This window comes from Coffea eugenioides, chromosome 3 (genome assembly GCF_003713205.1).
Source record: "Coffea eugenioides isolate CCC68of chromosome 3, Ceug_1.0, whole genome shotgun sequence".
In the NCBI taxonomy this organism is placed as follows: Eukaryota; Viridiplantae; Streptophyta; class Magnoliopsida; order Gentianales; family Rubiaceae; genus Coffea; species Coffea eugenioides.
Genome location: NC_040037.1, coordinates 40320653 through 40330249, shown reverse-complemented (window position 1 = coordinate 40330249; position 9597 = coordinate 40320653). Strand labels below are relative to the sequence as shown.

At 33.0% G+C, this 9597-nt stretch overlaps 1 long non-coding RNA gene across 1 annotated transcript; it reads right to left on the bottom strand.

Moving 5' to 3' along the window:
• Nucleotides 1–8326: 8326 nt before the first annotated feature.
• On the bottom strand, nucleotides 8327–9089 carry LOC113765692. Its single transcript, XR_003467761.1, has 2 exons — nucleotides 8962–9089; nucleotides 8327–8852 (listed from the first exon to the last, which is right to left on the bottom strand). It is a non-coding gene; the product is annotated as an uncharacterized LOC113765692 (long non-coding RNA).
• Between the last annotated feature and the right edge of the window lie 508 nt (nucleotides 9090–9597).

The window sequence follows — 9597 nt, the reverse complement described above, 5'->3', positions numbered from 1 at the left end:
CCATTCGCCGATGAGCCTTGCATTTGAATGAAAGAAAAGGCCACCAAAGTATGTACCGGCTAAAACCCAATAAAATGCATGCCGTGGCAATCGCGATTTGAGGCAAAGGAGTGATAGATCTAAGGATTGGCGACTGTTGCTGCGAAGCTGGAAGAACGTAAGAGGTAAATGTTCGGGTGTGAGTTGTTTTGTTTCACAACATTGATGCGTCTCGTGTTGAGGACACAACGATTAAGCATTTGAGTTGTCCAACCATTTGACACGCGTTGGAATACGTTAAAAGGGTGTAGATGAGAGGACAGTTGCGGGGCTGCATGACAAGGCAAAGACAAAAAAAGAAGTCTGTTACATGTCGGATAAAATATCTGGTAAATCCAAATACCTTTTCTAGCTCTTATTCCATATACACTTAAATAATTCAATCCAAACGACCTTAGTTTTAAGAATTAGGAGGCTGCAAAACCCTGCTACACACGGTTTTGCATATATTACAGTGCCTAGGATTATGTGTAATTATGTTAAGAATGAATTTGGATATACACATGTATGTTTATTTTTTCAGATTAAATAGTAGGAGAATATTTTGAAGGTTTAATATAAGTATTGTTTATTGGGGAAATAATTTGATTTATATGGGATATATATATATATATATATATATATACTGAATATGGTGTGTTCAAATTAACAGGCATTTAAATTACATAGGAATAGATTTCTAATGTAGTATTTGGTAAAGAATGATTAAAATAGTGAAATCGCACTCTAGAGAATGCATGGATAGAAACATTTTGACTGAAAAAAGTGAAAAAAATAGAATTGTGGAAAAATGCATTGATATTTAAAAGAATTGTATTTAATTACTGTGAAAAAATATAGTTTATTAAGAATATGAGTTGAAATGCGCGTGATCATGATGACGACTATACTTAGGAAGCAGTTAGCATGAAGTGGCAGCTCCTAAAAGAAAAAAGCAGATATATGTTCTACAGAAGAAAGACTTGTTCCCAACGAAAATGACATTGACACCCTTCTTTAATATTTTCTCCACTTAAAAAAGCTCGAAAGATAATTCAAAGGTAATAATAATTTGTTCAAATTAAATAATTTAACAAAGAAAGCATTATTATTTAAAATTATAATAATAATCGTCATCCTATTTTTAATGAAAAGTAAAAAAAATAATTTCCTAAATTACTAATGAATATGAAAGCACATTCCATGAAAATGATATAAAACATAAATTATTTAATTTTGAAAGGAAAATATTAATTCTTTACATCAAAAACAAACTAATTGTTTGTACAAAATAATTTAATCAGAAAGATAAACATTTTATGGAAACAATAACATCCCATTTAATAATGAGAAGAAGAATAGTATAAATTACTCCAAAATCAAACTAATTGTTTGTACCAAATAAATTAATCATAACAATAAACATTTTATCCAAATAATCACAGGGCATTTAATTATATAAAGAATAACATAAATAATAACTTCTTTTTTTAACATAGACATTAATTCCTACTACAACAGAATATAATTGGGTTAAAAACAAAAAAGCCTCCTGTGCTAAACCTAATATACAAATAAGCCCCCTATGGTTTCAAAATATACAACGCGATACCTCATGTTTTGAACTAAGTTGTAATCGTGACGGAAATTGGTAAAATTAACGGGACTGATGTACTGAAAGCTAAATACAAATTCTTTACACTTAATTTTTAGCAAATATTACTATTGTACCCCTTAACTCCCAATAAAACTCTAGCGATGCTTGTGTACAGAAATCGATTTTCTACTTGATTGAGAGAAAAAGAAATCTTCTTTTGTTTTCCCTTTTCTCCCAAAAAAACCAAACAACCAGCAGCAATCGTACATCCATTCATACTCCCCTTTCCAGTATCTTTCCAGTTTTTTACGTCTGCACTCATGAGAATCCCTATTTGGGTTCTCTTGCTCGTCACTCTCTGATTCTTTTCCACTCCACTTTTATACGAAAAGACTCCAGACTCATTCTTTTCTTGAATTTGTGTCCCTGATTTTTGTTCTTTGTCTGCATTAACTGCTCCAGCCTTGAATTCTAACGCCTTCTACTCATCACATTGATCAATCCTGTCTGGGCTTCGGTTTTTTTTTTCGATATTTCCATTTGGGTTTTAGTGGGCTTCTGTTAAATTTTCTCTTTTGTGATATTGTTTCCCCCCTGAATTCTTCTTTTGCTGCAGTAACTGCTCCAGTCCTTAATTTCAGCTCTACAATTCTTACTGGGTTTTTGTTTCTTGATCAAAATTTTATATGCGCTTTCCTTGAATTTCGACGATACCAGGGAATTAGTGGGGTTGGTGGCTTAAAATCATCAGTCTTGAAAAAAGCCAGGAGCCAAGAAGATATAGGGAAATGAAACATGTCTTCGTCGTTGGGGAAAACAGTGTCAGCTTGTTGGCGACCTTTGAGTCAATATGTACGTGTGAACAGGGATGATAATAGCAACCGCAATATTAACAATGAAGATGCTAGTATCACTATGTTAGGCGAGGAAGATGACCCCTCGATTTGGTACAAAGATCTTGAGAAGCATTTTTGTGGAGAATTCTCTTTTGCTGCGGCTCAGGCCAACAGTAATGCTTTTAATATACTGTAATGCTTTTAATTTGAATGAGGAGTGAACTGGTGCATGTTTGTTCTTTTGCAAAAGTTTTGGCCAAGAAAGTTGCTAGACTGAAGGAAGAGAGAATGGAGAAAGAATAATTTGACTGTGTTCAATATGCTTTTGGTTATTTATACAAGGATATTTTGGTCCTTTCATCAGTTCCCGTTAATTTTACCGATTTCCGTCAGGGTTACAAGTTAGTCCAAAGCATGAGGTATCGCGTTGTATATTTTGAAACCACAGGGGGCTTATTTGTATATTAGGTTTAGCACAGGAGGCTTTTTTGTTTTTAACCCAATATAATTTAATGGCGAGCACAAATATTTATTCAAAACTTTATTAATCAAAGGACAAATTAATTACATGTCCCACATAGGGGTTAATTCTTTTTAATAGGTAATTTAATGAAAAGGATAAAGATATACTAACAGTATTTAATAATAATGAAAAAGACAAATACGAGATAATTAATGAGAAGCATAAATATTTATTCAAATCTTTATGAATGAAATGAGGAATATTAATAGGTCACGTTTTTGTCATATATTTTATAATTAATTCCTTCCTATTATCTTATCAAATGTGCATTAATTGACGAATTCTATTTATTTTTGATATTTATATTGATCACAGGGAGTTGGAGCAAAATGTGGTAAAAAGATAACCAAATGTAATTTGAACTGACAAAGGTAGTTCAGCACAAATAGGAAATGTGCCAAATAAAAAGGTTATGTATTGTCCAATGTTTTCAGAACCGGACCGGACCGGCCGGTTCGACCGGTCCGACCGCGAACCGGCCATGCCACCGGTCCGGTCTAATATCAAACCCGGAAGGTAATGAAAAACCGCTATGAACCGGTCGAACCATACGAACCGTTAAAACCCGCATAAACCGCGAACCGCCGGTTCTCAAATTTTCCCTCAAATTCAAAATAATAGGAAGAGTGGAGGCGGCTGTTGAGATTCGAACACAGGTCTCCTAGAGCAGAATAAGGCACGCAAACCACTGAACCACAGCCGAAGGACAAGCTATTGTTGCGTGAAGTTTTACTTAACTAAAAACTAAAATCAAATAAAATAAAAAAAACCTTAGCATTAAGTGCAGACGGCACAGGCACATTTCATTTCGATTTCAATTCCTCCATTTCTCCCTTTCGCCGCTTTCGGCTCCTCCAGTTCTCAACTTCTCATCTTGATTTTTTTTTAAATTTTTTCTTCATAATCCTTTCACATCCAAATATTCAAGACAAGATCATCACGCTATTTTCTGTGGACCAAACTCCAGAGCTTTTCGATCTTGGTAAGTTTAATTTTTGCCTTTTATTGTTTTTCATAGAACATGTATGTTGGATTATTTCTGTGATGCCGATTGTTTCTTCTTACTATTCTTATATTGATCAATTGTTTCATCAAATTATTCATAGTTTGCGGGTGTAAACTTTTTGTTGCTACAAATTGTTGATAGCAACCAAGAATTTAGCCCTTACCCCTACTTGATTGGGTTGATTCTAAAATTAAAATTATTATAATTTGAGGATAAAAATAGAGATTTATTAATAATTTGGGATTAATATTTCATATTAATTAACGAATAATTTTCTTGAAAATACAGAGATATGTCTGACTTTGAAATAATCATGACATTTTTTACCCATAGCCACGTATCCAGAGACATGTTATTCAAGAAGAAACATTTTCAGTTTTTGTAAGAGCTGCATTTGTTTATGACTTATAAATGATAGCATTTTTTACAGTTGATTTCCTTCTTCGGTTGAATATAGAAAAATTCACTACTTTTAGGAGTCATTTTCTTCGAATCAGTGTTCTTTAACGAATTAGTAGAAATCATTTTAATTGTCAAACCCAAGAAAAATTGCCTATGGTAACTTGTTTGAGCAATTTACGTATTTACTAGCAATTTTCGTATTCTTTTTGTGTTTGGTTGTATCTTTGTTTTTAGAAATTTTTTGACTTTTTTTTAGTTCCACCAATTAGATTTATATTTTTTGTAATAAACTTTTTAATTTTTCAGGTTAAATTGATGAAATTGTGAAGGAGGTGCTGTTGCCTTGTCATGCCAACGATGGAAATTTGTTATTTAAATTGTTTGCTTTGAATATGAGTTGAACTCTGTTATGGACTTTTTGAGAATTGTGAAAGAATGTAACATTTATTTTATTTATTTTTGTGTGTTTGTTTGTGATAATTGATGAACATTTGGACTATATCTATTTATGTTTGTAATGAATTTATGAAAACCTGCGATGAATTATGATATTTTAGTTATATTTATCATGCCAGGTTTCATGTATAACTTTTAGAAAATTTATTATTATCTCAACTTAAATTTAATTTTATGTTATATTGGTAAATGTATTTTAGGGATTTAAGTTATTAATAATCATATTAGATTGTATATTAGCCGTTAAGTTTCAGTTAAGTTTCAGTGTAGACTGTAGAGTAAAGAAAAAAAAAAAAAAAACGTTGAACCGTTGAACCGGTCGGTCGGACCGGTCGGACCGGTCGAACCGTGAACCGTCCCTATCTCCGGTTCGCTGGCCGGTCCGAGTTTAAAAACATTGGTATTGTCGACACTCGACAGTAGGGTGTTATGTATGGAAACGCAAATCTATATGATCAATTTTTTTTTCGACATCGAGGAGTCTAAATATCAAGGCCACCAACCTGATTACAGAGAAAAAGCAAAGAAGAAAAAGTAAAAGTGTAACGCCAAGAATGTCAATGTCCATAACTAACAGCTTAGATCCCCACCACATATTTTGGATAAGTAACAAATGACTAAGGTCACAGTCTAAAAATGATAGCCACAGTTGAGCCGCAATACACGTGAATGATTCAAATTACGTAGGGCTCTAATTCAGCACGTGCTTTTTTGTTTTTTTGAAGAGTACAAATGCGAGAGTTCGAAGTCAAGATTTAAGATCTTTCATGCATACTTATTTTTTGAATCACTCAATTTATCCCTACCCCACTCCACATGTGCTGTTAAACCTTAGCAACCTAGAAAGGTTTTTTCCTCGATTCCTTGACACTGACATTCTCGAGTCAAAATCTCTAATCTATGGAATTTTCTTACTTTCATATCAATTTTCTCTCACTTTTCGTTGCATTCTAGAGTTTAATCCACTAGTGCTATGATTTTTCCCATGCAGGGTGGATGAACGCGTATCCTCAATATGAACGTGGCATTGACTGAAATATAGCTCAACTATGGTCTCGATTTGATACATCGTTTTGAAAATTTCTTCTCGTTACATATGAATATCAATGCAAACTGTCTTCACAAATTATGACTTAGAAATATCTAATAATTATTTGTATCAACACTTGTTATTCCTAAACACCACACCACCAATCCAAGGGGGGTTTTCCCAATTTTTTTTTTAAAAAATAGAGTAACCATTTGGTCGTATAATAATTGGAGAAATATACATTTCAGGTACAAAATGAAATCCTCCTTCAAGAATCAAAGGTGATATATATATATATATATATTATATACACATATACATACTTCCATACATACATATGCATGGAATTTTGATCGACTAAAGGCCACTAGAATGTGTAAAAGCTATTTAAGAAAGTATCTCTAACTCCGACCGCATATTGGATTCTAATTTTACACCTACAACCAACATGTAGATAAAGTTTAATTTTTAAAATAAAAAATGCAACTTTTATTTCTCCTTACGCAATCTATCCTTCACTTAGTGGAACTGCATGATTTTAGTTGAATTCAAGTGGTAATATAAATGAAAAACGTAATAATAGTTAAAAGAATAAAATAAATAGGTGATATCAAAGCTTTCTTGGAATTTGATTGACCAATTAATTTGATTATATAGGTACCGGTATGCCAAGATAAAGGAGGCAAAAGTACGCAATAAAAAATGTCATGAAATGTGAAACCCCAATGATATTTGAATTCCCTCACACCCCCCCCCCCCCCATTCCCAGCCTCCAAAAAAAAAAAAAAAAAAAGAAAAAAACCCAAAATGGAAAAATACTGAAATGTCAACCTTGAACGTTAAGACTTGTTTTCTGAAATTCCTAACAGCTAAATCCACTCAGCAGTTTTTTTTAAAACGAAGTACAAATTGGTTTCTTCATTCGGCTAATACAGGTCCAGGATAGCAGTGTTCATCCTATGTACCGCCTCTAAACAGGCATTACTTCATGGATTTCCAAATGACAATACATCCTAACTGCATGATTTTGTCAATGCTGAATATTCAATCACAATCTACCTAATCTCAGCAGAAGCCAGTTACACATTGCAATACATAATATTCGATCAATTAATATGTCGTTACCACGTAAAATGTAAAAAGAAAAAATTTAGCATAGTATAAACACGTTTTTTAATTAATTTTTTTTTTATATTTTGAATTACTTTTTTAATACATCACTTTATATAAAGTGTTATAATATCATCATAAAAATTTTTTCAGATAATCTTCAATCCAAAAGACTCAACTTTTTTTTTTTTTTTTTTAAATTCAATCAAGTATTTGAGCTTCCAAAAAGGGAAACGCGTCGATGCCAACAACAGTCAGAGCAAAAGTGCGTCCATGCAACGAATACTGTCTATATCCATGCATGTTTATATGCAGCCAATATTCTCCACAAGAAGACAATTACAAACTAATGATGAGAATGTGAAGTAGACGCGTTGCCAGCTAATTTTTATTTTGTCAACGAACAAAATATATAGGTCAAAAATAGCTGTAACTAAATTTCATGATTAGATTTAGTCTCCGCAGACAAAGCCAGAAAATTTTTGTTGATAGCTGGTAAAAGAACTAGTTTTTTTTTTTTTTTTTGTTATTTTTGTTTTGATCATTTCTTGTATAGTTGAAACTTTCTAACGGAGTGGACCCCAACATTTTTTGGCCTAAACAGGAAACAACAGGTCTCAAGTCTAAACTGATAATAAGCTAACAAACGTTAAAGTACCACACGTAAGATCCAACTCAAAAAAAAAAAAAAAAGGGAAAGATATTTGTAGGAAAAAGGAAAAAAATGGAAAAAAAAAAAGATTTGCAAAATGCGCTTTGCATAGTCATATGCATAGTCGGGGATGTGAACATTAGTATTTGTAAGTATTCTAGAATTTTAGAGCCCCATTTAGATTGGAAATTTTGGATGTTTTTGAGAGAAAAAACTCTAAAAATGTGATGTATGTAAGATAAAAATGTAATTAGAAAAAAGTGTCCTGAGAATATTTTAAAGTTTTTCTATAAAAACCTAGCAATCTAAATTGGACCTTAAAACTTAAAAATAGTAAATTTACTTTGTCAATGTAATTCATAAATTATTCTAGGTGGATTATAAAAGGTTTTAACCATGAACCAATATGGTTTAAACAAGGATTACCTTTGAGAAGTAAGCGATAAAAGCAAGTTGATAAAAGCAAGTGTATCGACTTGCTAATTTATGTTGAAAACTGATTAATATCTACCTAAGTCAGCATACAAAAAAAAAAATGCAAAAGCTTGCAGGTGAACACGACATCAAATGTATTAGCCTCCAAAAACAATATTAGTAGACTACTTGCCATTTCCTTCCTGAAAGTGCATGTGTGTTCTCCAAATGATTTAAATTCAAGGTAACAAATTTTGCAAATATTCTCTGCATCAGATTTTCCCAAAGCTCAAAATAGATTGTGCAAGATCATATACGTTACAATGTGTTAAATTGTAATACTCATTGACTTTTACATGTAGCAATAATCGTGTATACTGCACTGAGACATCCCTAACATAGAACTGAAGCCAGCATAATGGTGTATACTGTATTGAGGCATACATAACATAGGCATAGACAAGTATTTTCTGAGAATTTGAGCAAATTTTGACAACTTAGCATCCAATTAGAATATGATCAATCTCAAAGTAGACAATCTGGTAATGCCAGTACCATTCAATGTTGGGGCAGCAAATCTTGTTACAGCACCTTCCCTTTAGATCAGAAGATATGCATCCTATAGGGAGGCTCCTGATGAATTGGTACGAGGGTTACCACTCAAGCTTTTCAGATGTGCCAACTCAGAATCCTTCAACAGATCAATGAAAGCTTCTTGAGGAGACCAAGCTATGTTTCCTTAAAGGGCTGACAAGCCCCATTAGCAGCATTCGCCATCAGAATGGAGGCGAATTCTGTTTCTGCAAGGCTATAAGCATTTTGAAAATCATTACGTTAAGTGCAGTAGTAAGTACACTCCAGACATGATTATGTGCAGATCCAGGAGCATATTCATGATTATGAGAGCAAGGACACACAATGACTTAAAATCCAACCAGCTGCTTTCCCATGTATTGGCTTATCCATAGCTCTGTTCTTTACCTTGTAAAAAATGGCCGAAAGATTCACAATTTCATACAAGTTTAAAATAAATGGCAATCTATGAAGATCTTTTTGATTCTATTGATTATGAAACTCGGTCGAAATCACAAAGAAATCAGCAAATGTAATGAAAACCAGATATATTTCCTTGAATCAGAATATTAAAATCACAAAGAGAAGTGTACCTCATGCATGAGAATACCTGTAGCCAGCGAGAATCATCTTTCATGCAGATTCTTATAGAGCTCTAGGCCAACAAGTATTTTTCATAACAGGTTCCCCTTAAAAGGCATGGACAATCTCTCGCCAGGAAATTGCCATCCACAAGGACTATACTGCTAGCAAGGTTGATCCTTCCTCTTACAAATTCACTTCCTGATTCAATAATACGGATCAGAATTTCATGTATACTTCCAGTGTTGAACTCTACCACTCGTACCTAAAAAATTTGACCTTCTCCATAGTCCATTAACCTGATTCATTTCAGAGACTCACAATCATCAATATAGCATGATAGGCTGGAGAACTTTATGACATGAGCAAAGGGAGAGTATTAACCATGACATCTTTTC